The sequence below is a fragment of the Ischnura elegans genome, chromosome 3 (genome assembly GCF_921293095.1).
Source record: "Ischnura elegans chromosome 3, ioIscEleg1.1, whole genome shotgun sequence".
Lineage (NCBI taxonomy): Eukaryota > Metazoa > Arthropoda > Insecta > Odonata > Coenagrionidae > Ischnura > Ischnura elegans.
Window position 1 is genome coordinate 122940392 of NC_060248.1, and position 12382 is coordinate 122952773.

Consider the following 12382-nt stretch of genomic DNA (forward strand, 5'->3'; position numbering starts at 1 on the left):
AAGAGAAATCTTATAGCTTTGTGAAAGCCTGTGAAATGCAGAGTTAAACATATCTTGAATATTGTGGTAAAAAAAATCCTCCTTTTTGAACGTGGCTTTCAGCTGACATCCTTTCTTGATCCTTTCCGACAGCAGCAGCTTTTATCTTCAATCTTAATACACTCTGTTGAACCCTCAATTTAGTATCTAAAACTATTTCTTATCTCCGACGACCCCACGTCATTGATCTTAAGGCGAGGGAAGGTTTCCCGACAACCTCATGCAAGTTTTACCCATTTTCTTTCGTCTTATAAATCGCGTGGCAATGTAATTATTCTAGGAAATTTCACATAGATCGTATGATCCTCCTTCTAATTGTCTCTTACGATATCAGAAGTTGAGGAATAAATGTTATATGATTTTTTTCAGAAAAGCATACCGTTTTTTTATGCTTTTCCCATAAATTATTTCTTGAGCACTTTTCAGACAATTCTGCCGGGATATTCTTTCAAGCATAAACGTAAGCGTGGGTTAAATTTTGTGGTACTGGAAAGTTGCGGCTTACGAAGAAGGTTGGTTCCTTCGTGATTCTAGCGGAAATTAAAAAAATGGTGTTAAATAGCGTGAGACGAATTCTTCTCGGGTTTCCAACCGGATCAGTTTAGCTGCCGACATTTCAATATCGTGGTTTCCCGATGCAATTTTTCATAAAAGTACAGCACATAATAATTATGCGATTCGTGCATTATATTCATTTCCACCAGTTTTTTACGGTTCATGTTCTCCCATCGCATTTCTTATCCACAGCGGTCGTTATTCTAATTATTTTCGCAGAGAAAATAGATAAGAAAGTTCATCGTCGTATCTTCGAGGTCACTAGGCCGTTCTTCCATAAAACATATATGTTATCCCGTTCATCGCAGTCTTCCGCATTAATCTGTCGGTATTTGATATGATGATGATTTTTTCAACAACTCTAACTTGAAAACAGCTCGGCATTAGAGTCGTATATTAATTTTTTCCACTCACTGCTACAAATTTAGCATTGCTCAATAAAATTTACTTAACCCACAATATTCATCTCTTTTAGCTCAGACACTGAAATTGAAAATCCGGACTTCATAAATGTAACGATAAAAGTACGAATGTTCAAGGAAAAGAATGTATCCTAAACAAAAGTTAAGTGGACGCCCAAGTGATAGAAGCATCTTAGTTAGCGGATACACATTTTTTTAAAGCTGGTTTTCGTAAAATAAGGGAGCTCAATAACTAATGCGATGGTGGTTGGCGTAACATGGTGAAACTCCTTCATGATGCACAAAGGTTAAGAAAATACTTAGCTGTTTCACAAAATAAAATATATTGCGACCGGTTTCGATACAGCGTATCGAAATCGGCAGTTTCGATACGCTGTATCGAAACCGGTCGCAATATATTTTATTTTGTGAAACAGCTAAGTATTTTCTTAACCTTTGTGCATCGAGCTCAATAACGACGCCTATATTTTTCACTGGTGTGGGTATTGATAAACGAACGTTATTGTGGCGGAAATATTTGGTGAAGGCAGTAATGTAGCCACGATTTTGAAATGGTGGGTGGGGGGTTCACAGGCGTTTTCGGGGCACTGTCGGGGTGTATGGAAAACACCCCAGGGCAAAGGAGGGTACTCCCCCAGAAACTTTTGAGTTTTTTGATGCTGAAAACGTGATTTTTAGGACTCAAAAACAGTAATGTAATAATACACATTCTATGGATAAACGTGACATTCCTTTGTTGAAAACGTATCTTTACAACGACATGCATGGTAAAAGGTTGCTTAAGTTTGTTTTAGCTCATACCTTAAATTCTATGCCAAGGGCTCTATTTAATCTAAAACCTTTGGCCGAAATTAAAAGAAAAGTGGAAGAATGGTTAATTAGTGATACTGTGGTAATTTTCTTTAATTAATCTGAAATACACAAATTATATTAAATTCTCATATTTTACTTTCTAAGTTCCTAAAACTTTTTGTGTCATGTTATTGTTTTTTTTATGAAGTTGAAGCTTGGAATGTAAAACAACTACAAATTCTATGCCTTAATTGTTCCACTGTGTGGGGTAAATGGAACCTTCTGACAAGTCATATGGCTTAGGAGGACCAAGGTGTATATGCTCTTAAAGGCAATCTAGATTAATAAATATTAATAATTTTGTACGAGTACTTATTGAGTTATTTGTGGCGTTCCTCTTACTCGTTTTTGACGCCTCTTTTAAAGGCATAAGGGGGCTTGTAACCCGGAAACCCCCCCACCTCGGTGGCTACGCCACTGGGTGAAAATGATTGGTTATTGATGAGGAGTAAGAGAGGGCAATGCATGAACGCAAAGGGTAAATAAAAGACACCCAAAGCAGGCAGTTATATGGAGAAAAGTGCCAAAACAATGCAAGTCTCCAAATTTTCTTTTAATGGAACATTTTCAATGCCGAACCCACCTGGAAACAAGATGATGCTAATGTTCCGTCGTTTCCTCAGAACTGCTGTTGGATTCAACGATTGTATTTTCCGAAGGGGCAGCTATTTCTCCGAAACATTCTTCCGATCCAAATTCAGGAAATTTTATACAGTCTAATGCCTCCGGCCACAAGAAATTAAACTTGTTCATCAATCCCTCGCAGCCGTTACGAGACGAAAGGCATAAAGAACGGCAAGGCGGAATCGGCCTGGCATGCTCGTGATGGCACTTAGGAAAGTACACGGCGCACATAAATAGTTTCAGATCCAAAGAACAACGGACTCTGATAAGAGGATAAAACTGATACATGTGAAGCGCAGCATCTTCTTGAATTTCATCATTTACTAGATTGGGCATGATGGTTTCGTTATACGGAATATCTTGACAAAGAGGAAATGTGATTGATTCACAACGTCCATTGCGTAATAATACGTCAACATTGGAATTCGAAGCTCGTGTTTCGGATGAATCTGTAGGATAAGACGATACCACGTCGGTCAACAGTAGCCACATTATTAAAAAAACAAACTGTGTTACGAAATATATCTTTCTACACGGCCGAACACGTTCCATTTTTCTCGGCGGTTGCAACTTATCCTTATTTCAAGACACGATTAGGATTTAAAACACTCCAGCAAGCGCGCTTCTCACAGTCTCTTTCCACAGATATCTCAAGCTTCAAGAATTTGGCCCGTTACAGTCACTTCAACACACATCAAACACTAAAACTGCACTCGTAGCATCGACCGATGGAGACGTTTAAACACAGCTCGAACGCCGTCGGTTTTTAAATGCCAGCCGTTCGTCACCACTCCAAGAACTGAACTGGATCGTTCTAGGCGCAACCGATACGTCCTTGCCCCTCATCTCCTTCATATCATCAAGGTTCTATGGGTTTAGTCTGTTAGTTCACTCTAAGAATCACGACCATCGCATTTCTTATCCATAGCGGTCATAAGTCTATTTTTCTTCGCGGAGTAATAAAGAGCAGAACGTTCAACGCCGGGGTCACTAGGCCGTTCTCCCAAAAAAAACATATACTATCCCGTTTATCGCATTAATCCGCCGGTTTCTATGTGATGACGGTTCCATTCAATAGCTTTAACTTGAAAATAGACAGTGGTTACATTCTCATGTTTATTTTTTCCAATAAATGCTACAAATTCGGCATGGCTCAGTATAATTTACTTAACCCACCATATTTATTTTCGCCAGCTCACGAGCTGAATTTGAAAATTCGAACTCCATTGGGTAACCTTGGAAACCGAGTAACAAACAAAGCACTACAAGTACACGTCAAGTACAAACGACTACAAGTACATTTCTTTTATGCTTAAATTTTGCGTATTCATATTTCGAGTGTTGAAATATGCCTAATTTGCCCAAAGAAAGGAACATATATAATCAATCCTGTTGCTTTTACTCATGAATACATTATTGGCACACAGTGGTCCTACCTTACTTAAACGCTCCATACCAGTTCTTTTACTTCTCTTGGCTTTTACCTCTATTCTCTACCCTTTACACACCAGAGCTGCTTCTGGGAGAAATTAGATTTATAGACTTCTCAAATTAAAAAATGTGAAAAAAATTGTGAGAGTTTGAAATGTGAAAAAAATGTTAAATTTTGTTGGTACTGGAAAGTGGCGGCTTACAAAGAAGGTTGGTTCCTTCGTGATTCTAGCGGAAATTAAAAAGATGGTGTTAAATACCGTGAGGTGATTTCTTCTCGGGTTTCCAACCGGGTCAGTTTAGCTGCGGACATTTCAATATCGTGGTTTCCCGATGTAAGTTTTCATAAAAGTTCAGCACATAATAATTATGCGATTCGTGCATTATATTCATTTCCGCCAGTTTTTTACGGTTCATGTTCTCCCATCGCATTTCTTAGCCATAGCGGTCGTTATTCTAATTATTTTCTCGGAGAAAATAGATAAGAAAATTCATCGTCGTTACTTCGAGGTCACTAGGCCGTTCTTCCATAAAACATATATGTTATCCCGTTCATCGCAGTCTTTCGCATTAATCTGTTGGTATTTGATATGATGATGATTTTTTCAACAACTTCAACTTGAAAACAGCTCGGCATTAGAGGCGTTTATTAATTTCTTCCACTCACTACTACAAATTTAGCATTGCTCAATAAAATTTACTTAACCCACAATATTCATCTCTTTTAGCTCAGACACTGAAATTGAATATCCGTACTTCATAAATGTAACGATAAAAGTACGAATGTTCAAGGAAAAGAATGTATCCTAAACAACAGTTAAGTGGACGCCCAAGTGATAGAAATATCTTATTTAGCGGATACACATTTTTTTAAGCTGGTTTTCGTAAAAAAAGGGAGCTAAATAACGACGCCTATATTTGTCACTGGTGTGGGTACTGATAAACGAACGTTATTGTTGCGGAAATATTTGGTGAAGGCAGTAATGTAACCAGGATTTTGAAATGGTGGGTGGGGGGGTTTACTGGCGTTTTCGGTGCCCTGTCGGGGTGTATGGAAAACACCCCCGGGCAAAGGAGCGTACTCCCCCAGAAACGTTTGAGTTTTTTGATGCTGAAAACGTGATTTTTTGGACTCAAAAACAGCAATGTAATAATCCACATCCTATGGATATACGTGATATTCCTTTGTTGAAAACGTATCTTTACAACAACATGCATGGTAACAGGTTGCTTAAGTTTGTTTTACCGCATACCTGAAATTGTATGCCAAGGGCTCTATTTTATCTCAAACCTTTGGCCGAAATTAAAAGAAAAGTGGAAGAATGGTTAATTAGTGATACTGTTAATGGTAATTTCTTTAATTAATCTGAAATACAGATATTATATTAAATTCTCATATTTTACTTTCAAGGTTCCTAAAACTTTTAGTGTCATGTTATTGTTTTTTTTTTATGAAGTTGAAACTTGGAATGTAATACAAATTCTATGCTTTCATTGTTCCACTATGTTGGGTAAAGGGAACCTTCTGACAAGCCATATGGTTTAGAAGGACCAAGTTGTACATGCTAATAAAGGCAATCTAGATTAATAAATATTAATAATTATGTACTAGTACTCATTGAGTTATTTGTGGCGTTTATCGCCCTCGGTTTTGGCGCCTCATTTAAAGGCTCAAGGGGGGTTGTAAACCGGAAACCCCCCCGTTTCGGTGGATACACCACTGGGTGAAGGTGATTATATTAATAATTTGGTGAAGAAGGTGATTGATTAGGTATAAGTGAGGGCAAAGTATAAATGGCAAATGGTAAATAAAAGACACCCAAAGCAGGCAGTTATATGGAGAAAAGTGCCAAAACAATGTAATTTTCGAAATTTTCTTTTAATGGAACATTTTTAATGCCAAGCCTACCTCGAGACAAGTTGATGATGATGTTCCGTCGCCACCTCAGAACCGTCGTTGGATTCACCGATTGTATTTTCCGAAGGGGCAGTTATTTCTCCAAAACATTCTTCAGATCCAAATTCAGGAAATTTGATGCAGTCGAATTTCTCCGGCCACAAGAAACCAAACTTGTTCATCAATCCTTCGCAGCCGTTACGAGCCGAAAGGCATAAAGAACGGCAAGGCGGAATCGGCCTATCATCCGCGTGAGGGCACTTAGGAGCGTAAACGGTGCACAAAAATAGTTTCAGATCCAAAGAACAACGGACTTTGATAAGAGGAAAATACTGATGCATTTCAAGCTCAGCATCTCCTTGATTTTCATGATTTACAAGATTGGGCATGATGGTTTCGTTATACGGAATATCTTGACAAAGAGGTAATGCGATTGATTTACAACGTTCATTGCGTGATGAGACGTCAACATTGGAATTCAAAGCTCTTGTTTCGGATGAAGCTGTAGGATAAGACGATACCACGTCGGTTAACAACAGCCACATTATTAGAAAAACAAACTGTGTTACGAAATATATCTTTCTACACGGCCGAACACGTTCCATTTTTCTCGGCGGTTGCAACTTATCCTTATTTCAAGACACGATTAGGATTTAAAACACTCCAGCAAGCGCGCTTCTCAAAGTCTCTTTCCACCGATATCTCAAGCTTCAAGAATTTGGCCCGTTACAGTCACTTCACCACACATCAAACACGCAAACTACACTCGTAGCATCGACCGATGGAGACGTTCAAACACAGCTCGTACGCCGTCGGTTTTTAAACGTTCGTCACCACTCCAAGAACTGAACTGGATCGTTCTAGGCGCAACCGATACGTCCTTACCCCTCATCTCCTTCATATCATCAAGGTTCTATGGGTTTAGACTGTTGGGTCACTCTAAAAATCACGCCCATCGCATTTCTTATCTATAGCGGTCATAAGTCTATTTTTCATCGCGGAGAAAAGAAGATCAGAAAATTCATCGTCGGGGTCACTACGCCGTTCTCCCAAAAAAAAACATATACTATCCCGTTTATCGCAATAATCCGCCGGTTTCTATGTGATGACGGTTCCATTCAATAGCTTTAACTTGAAAATAGACAGTGATTACATTCTCATATTTATTTTTTCCACTAAATGCTACAAATTCGGCATGGCTCAGTATAATTTACTTAACCCACCATATTTATTTTCGCCAGCTCACGAGCTGAATTTGAAAATTCGAACTCCATTGGGTAACCTTGGAAACCGAGTAACAAACAAAGCACTACAAGTACACGTCAAGTACAAACGACTACAAGTACATTTCTTTTATGCTTAAATTCTGCGTATTCATATTTCGAGAGTTGAAATATGCCTAATTTGCCCAAAGAAAGGAACATATATAATCAATCCTCTATCTTTTACTCATGAATACATCCCCATTATTGGCACGCAGTGGTCCTCCCTTACTTAAACGCTCCATACCAGTTCTTTTACTTCTCTTGGCTTTTACCTCTATTCTCTACCCTTCATAAACCAGAGCTGCTTCTGGGAGAAATTAGATTTATAGACTTCTCATTTTTAAAGTTTTTAAAAATTTTATGCCCAATCATAGTTATTGTGGCAGCTGCGTTTTTCGTCATTAAAATTTACAGAACAAAAGAACAAGGAGCATAAATATTTCCTGAGTAGAGCTGAAAATGTTAGCATGTTTGATCTTAAAATCCTGAATCACGCGATTTTTTTTCGTCCTTTACGCACGATCACTCCAGCGATCACTAGAGTGTTTTATCGGAAATGATCGTCCCGTGCAATTTTTTTTTCGAAATCACTCCAACGATCAGGATTCCCATCACTTTTTTCATCACTCGTATGGTCGCTTTTTCCGTCGCTGAAACCATCACTGGAACCCCATATCAGCCAATCGGAACGCATGCCCGTATGCAGGGCCGGCCCTAGCAGGTGCGGGGCTAGGGGCGAACCTTCAGTGCGGTGCCCTTCACTTAAAATATTAAACTCTATACCCCATCTACAAACTCGAGCATTTTGAATCCGTACCACTCTCTGGCTAAGTATGTGTTCCCCTCCCAAACTCAGACTTCGTCATTACTGCGTTGTGATACCATCACGCAGTTGAGTTCAAAATAGTATGATACAAATAAAATTTATAATTATATTTATTCATAAAATTATAACGTTAAATAAGCATAAAAAGCGCGCTTTTTCAATAGGTACGTATTTTTTTAAGTTAGATTATGAAAGTTAATCATTTGTAAGCCTAAAGCAATTACTGTAAAATGAAAAAAGATAGTTTTTAGTCTGACTCGTTGTTATCACTCAAACGACACAGTACTGTACTGACAAACGCATTTGCACAATAAAAATTACTGCATTATTATTCCTTTTTCATAATATTATTTTTTGTCTAGCACGGACTTAACAATACAGTAATAGTTGAAATTGCGTTTTCAAAACTATCGTATATTTTAATTTTTTTCACGAACGCGGGGCCCCCCAATGCGCGGGGCCCGGGGCGGTCGCCCAGGTCGTCCCGACCTAAGGCCGGCCCTGCCCGTATGAAGCGATTGCAGCGCAACGTTTGATAATCGTGGGAACGACATAGGTAAATATAATCACGCTATATATTTTCGTGGTGTGGGTCCTATGACAACGAGCTGTGATATCGCAAATGACGCGAAAAGCGACGGCGGGAGGGACCGTGTGATTGAGAAAAATAATCACCAGAGCGATCACTTTTCCGCTCGAAAAAGCAATTTTTCGAGTAATCACTAAGTGGGACGAAACAAAAGATGGTGTGATTTAGGCTTAAGCAACATTGAGTTGCAAAAAAGGTCAATGGCTTACCCTACCATATTGAGGGGGGCACATTTCTCTTATAATTAGTATCTCTTAACATTCGGAGGGAGACACTTTTGTTTCAATTTTTCTCGTTATTGCGCCGTGCACTTAATTGGTGTGTCTGATGACAGGCCCAACATACTCATCTTTGACATCCAGTAATCCTCAGTCTTATTTTCGTGACTTCTCAGTGTCTCCTCCATTTTATCGCTCTATCCGCCCTTTCTCTCCGCAACATCCTCTTCAAGCATCAAGCCCCATATCAGTTTTTCGGAAACGCTGAACCTTTGACCGCCTTATCTACGCAACGGCATTTCACTACGATTGAGGACACACTGAAAAATGTGAAAGTCTCTGTTTCAGCTAGAACACCCGAAATGCAAAAGGGCCACCCACATAGCAATGAACCTCTCAGAGACGTCTCACTATGGTCTCGAATACCGCGAATGTCTAAGTATGATGTAATCGTGAGACGTTCAGGAATTAAAAAAAAACGTATTTTAACGCCATCAATGCCTTCATACATATTTTTCGGTGCAATTCTGCTGTTGTGATTATTAAAATCACGACATTTAATACGGGTTTCTTATTTTCAAAAGGTCATCCATCAAAAATTTGTCGCTAAAAATGATCGAGATAAGTAGGCCATAACTGTATAATTTGCATTTAATTATTTTTGGCCTACATTTTTTAAGCATATCATAGTACAAACTCTCACGAGACATCTCAGAGACCATTTTTTTGGACATAGTGACATCTCAGTAAAGTCTCAGAGACGTCTCTGAAGCTCTCAGAATGTCTATGAGACGTAACATGCGATATTCGAGACGTCTCAGAGACGTATCCGAGACTATTTCTGCTATGTGGGCATATGACTTCCAGGAGTCAATATTATGCGTGATGAAATTAAATGTGGAGGGATGGCTCATCAAATGCGAAGAATCTGGTGTTCATTATGCTGTGCCTATCGTATTGTAGCGATAGAATTAATTATCTTACCACTACTTACAGTTTTTTTTTACTTTCTTTATTCGTCATCTTTTTAAGTACAAAAAATTATATAAACTTTCGTGTTCTATCTCTGTCGTGCCAAACACAAACAGCAATCCATTATTGGTTTTTTCCATGACAACTTTAATGTGGAGCTATTGAGGGTTTTCTATTCCATTTATAACATACACGTCATGCCCCTTGTTACTAATTTGTGCTCTACCTGATTAACGGTTTTAGGTGCATACAAAACCATTATTCCAATACAGGAGTGTTGCTTCTCGAAAAATAAAACTGATTACTGGAATGACCCATTCACCCTTTCTAACCCAGAGCCTATTCTGGGAGAAATACAATTTCAAGTTTTTTCATTTTGAAAACTTGAAAATTTTACACTCAACGATAATTATCCTGGCAGTTAAATATTTCGTCATTAAAATGTACTCTACAAAATAATGGGTAGTCCAGATATCCCCTAAATGGAGCTGAAAGTTAAAACATTTTTGATGTTGCTTAGAAGCAACATTGGGTGATATAGGGTTAAAAGACTCTGATTGTGAGATTGGAATGATTTACGGATGAAAGTGATGATAAACCAAAATATTGCCATAAATAATGAAAAAAGATCAACACAGGGTTCCTCCATTATGTTTACCTTACCTGGAAAACTCTTAAAGACGGTCGACTTTCTCTATTTTCCTTCTAATTTACAAATAGTTGTGAAAACATATTTTTAGTGGCCCGCAATCTCATCAACATATGTAAGAATTAGTTTTGACCTGAGACATGACATGCTTTCGTTAGTTTAAATGGGCCAGAAATTCGACTTCATGCATGACGTTTGAATAGCTTTAAAATAGGTCACAAAAACAACGAAGCATGTGTTGCCCCACAAATACATTTCCTAGTCGTTCTGATTTTGCCAATGAAAGATTGTGATTTAGGAACGACAATGTTCATAAAATGAAATATTTCTTGAAATGCTTCTGTTCTGAAGAGAATTCGAAACCAGCTTTGTATTTAATTATCTTTATCACCACCAACGTTTTTTATGCCTAAAATGTTTTGTAAGCAACAAGTGATTTAGTATTTTATTTAAAAAAATTTCCAACAAGTCAGTGCCAGTAACATAAGTGTCATATCATTAACTCGCTAGGAAAGATAAACGAAGAAATACAACAATGGAAAACATTCACAATTATTTTAAAGTACTAGATTAAGAAGGTCCCTCAAAAGTACTCAACGAAAATTTTGTGAATGAATATTTTTTTTTTAATTGAGATATGAGTCTTCATAAATTACTCGTCATGAGCTGCTTGAAAACACGGCGCGACGCTACGTCATCGGGGCGCCCGCGCGTGATGTCAAGGCACGGAGTGCAACTGATGACGGAGGAAGTGGATAGACACTTGGTCGATGTAGGGGCTGAAGCGCAAATTTAGCGAAAATAATTGCTGTTTTGACGTCAGACTACGGATTGTGAATGTGTCGGGTTGCCGAGGCGTTGTTGAAACGAAGAAAGGGGATTTTTTTGTGAGATTTGGAAAGACTTATTTGAAAATAAGTTGATTATATTGACTATCAAACATAAATTGGTTTCAAAGAAAGAATTTTATGATCTACGTTACAAAATATATCATTTTTTAATGCAATAAGTGAATTATTATTCACCAAAGCAGCATGTGTATTCACGAGAAAAACGTATGCTAACAAAATAAATTGCGAAAGTATAGTGCCCCGTCGCTCAAGTACCCTCTATTTCCCCATCGGGGAAAGTTTTTGCTTGTGTGCCAAAGGACAAAAATAAGAGAAGAAAGTGGTTGATGACCAACAGAATGAGTTTTGGACCAACAGAATGGACTTTATCTTCAATTTCAACGGGATAATTCTCAACGTAAGTACACTCATGGATTTTCGTACGGTTTTATCGAATCAGCAGTTTTTCTCGGATGGTCATCAGATTTAATTGGCATCACTTAATTCACTTTTGGCTGTAGGTGGCTATTCGCGAGAATAAATACTAATAGCGATTAAACTACCGAGAAATAACAAGGAATATTGCTTTCGGCAAGGTGAACACAATACTTATTACTGTGATGCCCATAACGTTCGCTGCATGTCAACGCCAAACCTGAAATTTCGACTTGTTTTGCAGTGGGTCTCGGTTCAAAAACAGGAGCTCGAGTAAATACAGCGTAAATAGCACTGGAATCTTATTTGTGTATCTATGAACTGCTTTTTATTACCTTTTAACGATCATTTGGCTCTAAACTCTGGCCGGATGGAGAAAAATATCTAAGAGCCTCAAGTCAGGTTTCTAAGTAAATACATAAGATAGATTTGAAGCTAGCGATGGATCTATTGAATCTCGCTGGAAAATTATTTAAAAAAAAAAACGTTCGTAATATAATTTTTATTAATGGTATAATTATTTGCCTACTTGCTTCTACTCCACGCAGCGCAGTAGAGACGAGTAATCACTGTTTTTCAGGACATAAGCCGCCATTAAAGAGTCTTCCAGAGGGAAACTGTCACATTGTGCCTTATTAATTCCCTCTTTCGTCAATTTTTCATTAGAGAAGAACTACTACAAAGCTCGACGATGATTGTTTACTTCTACCTCTTTCAATCAAGGTTCCAATCCCTATGCGAAGTGAATGGTGTACCCTGTGATGACGTCAGAAGGCGT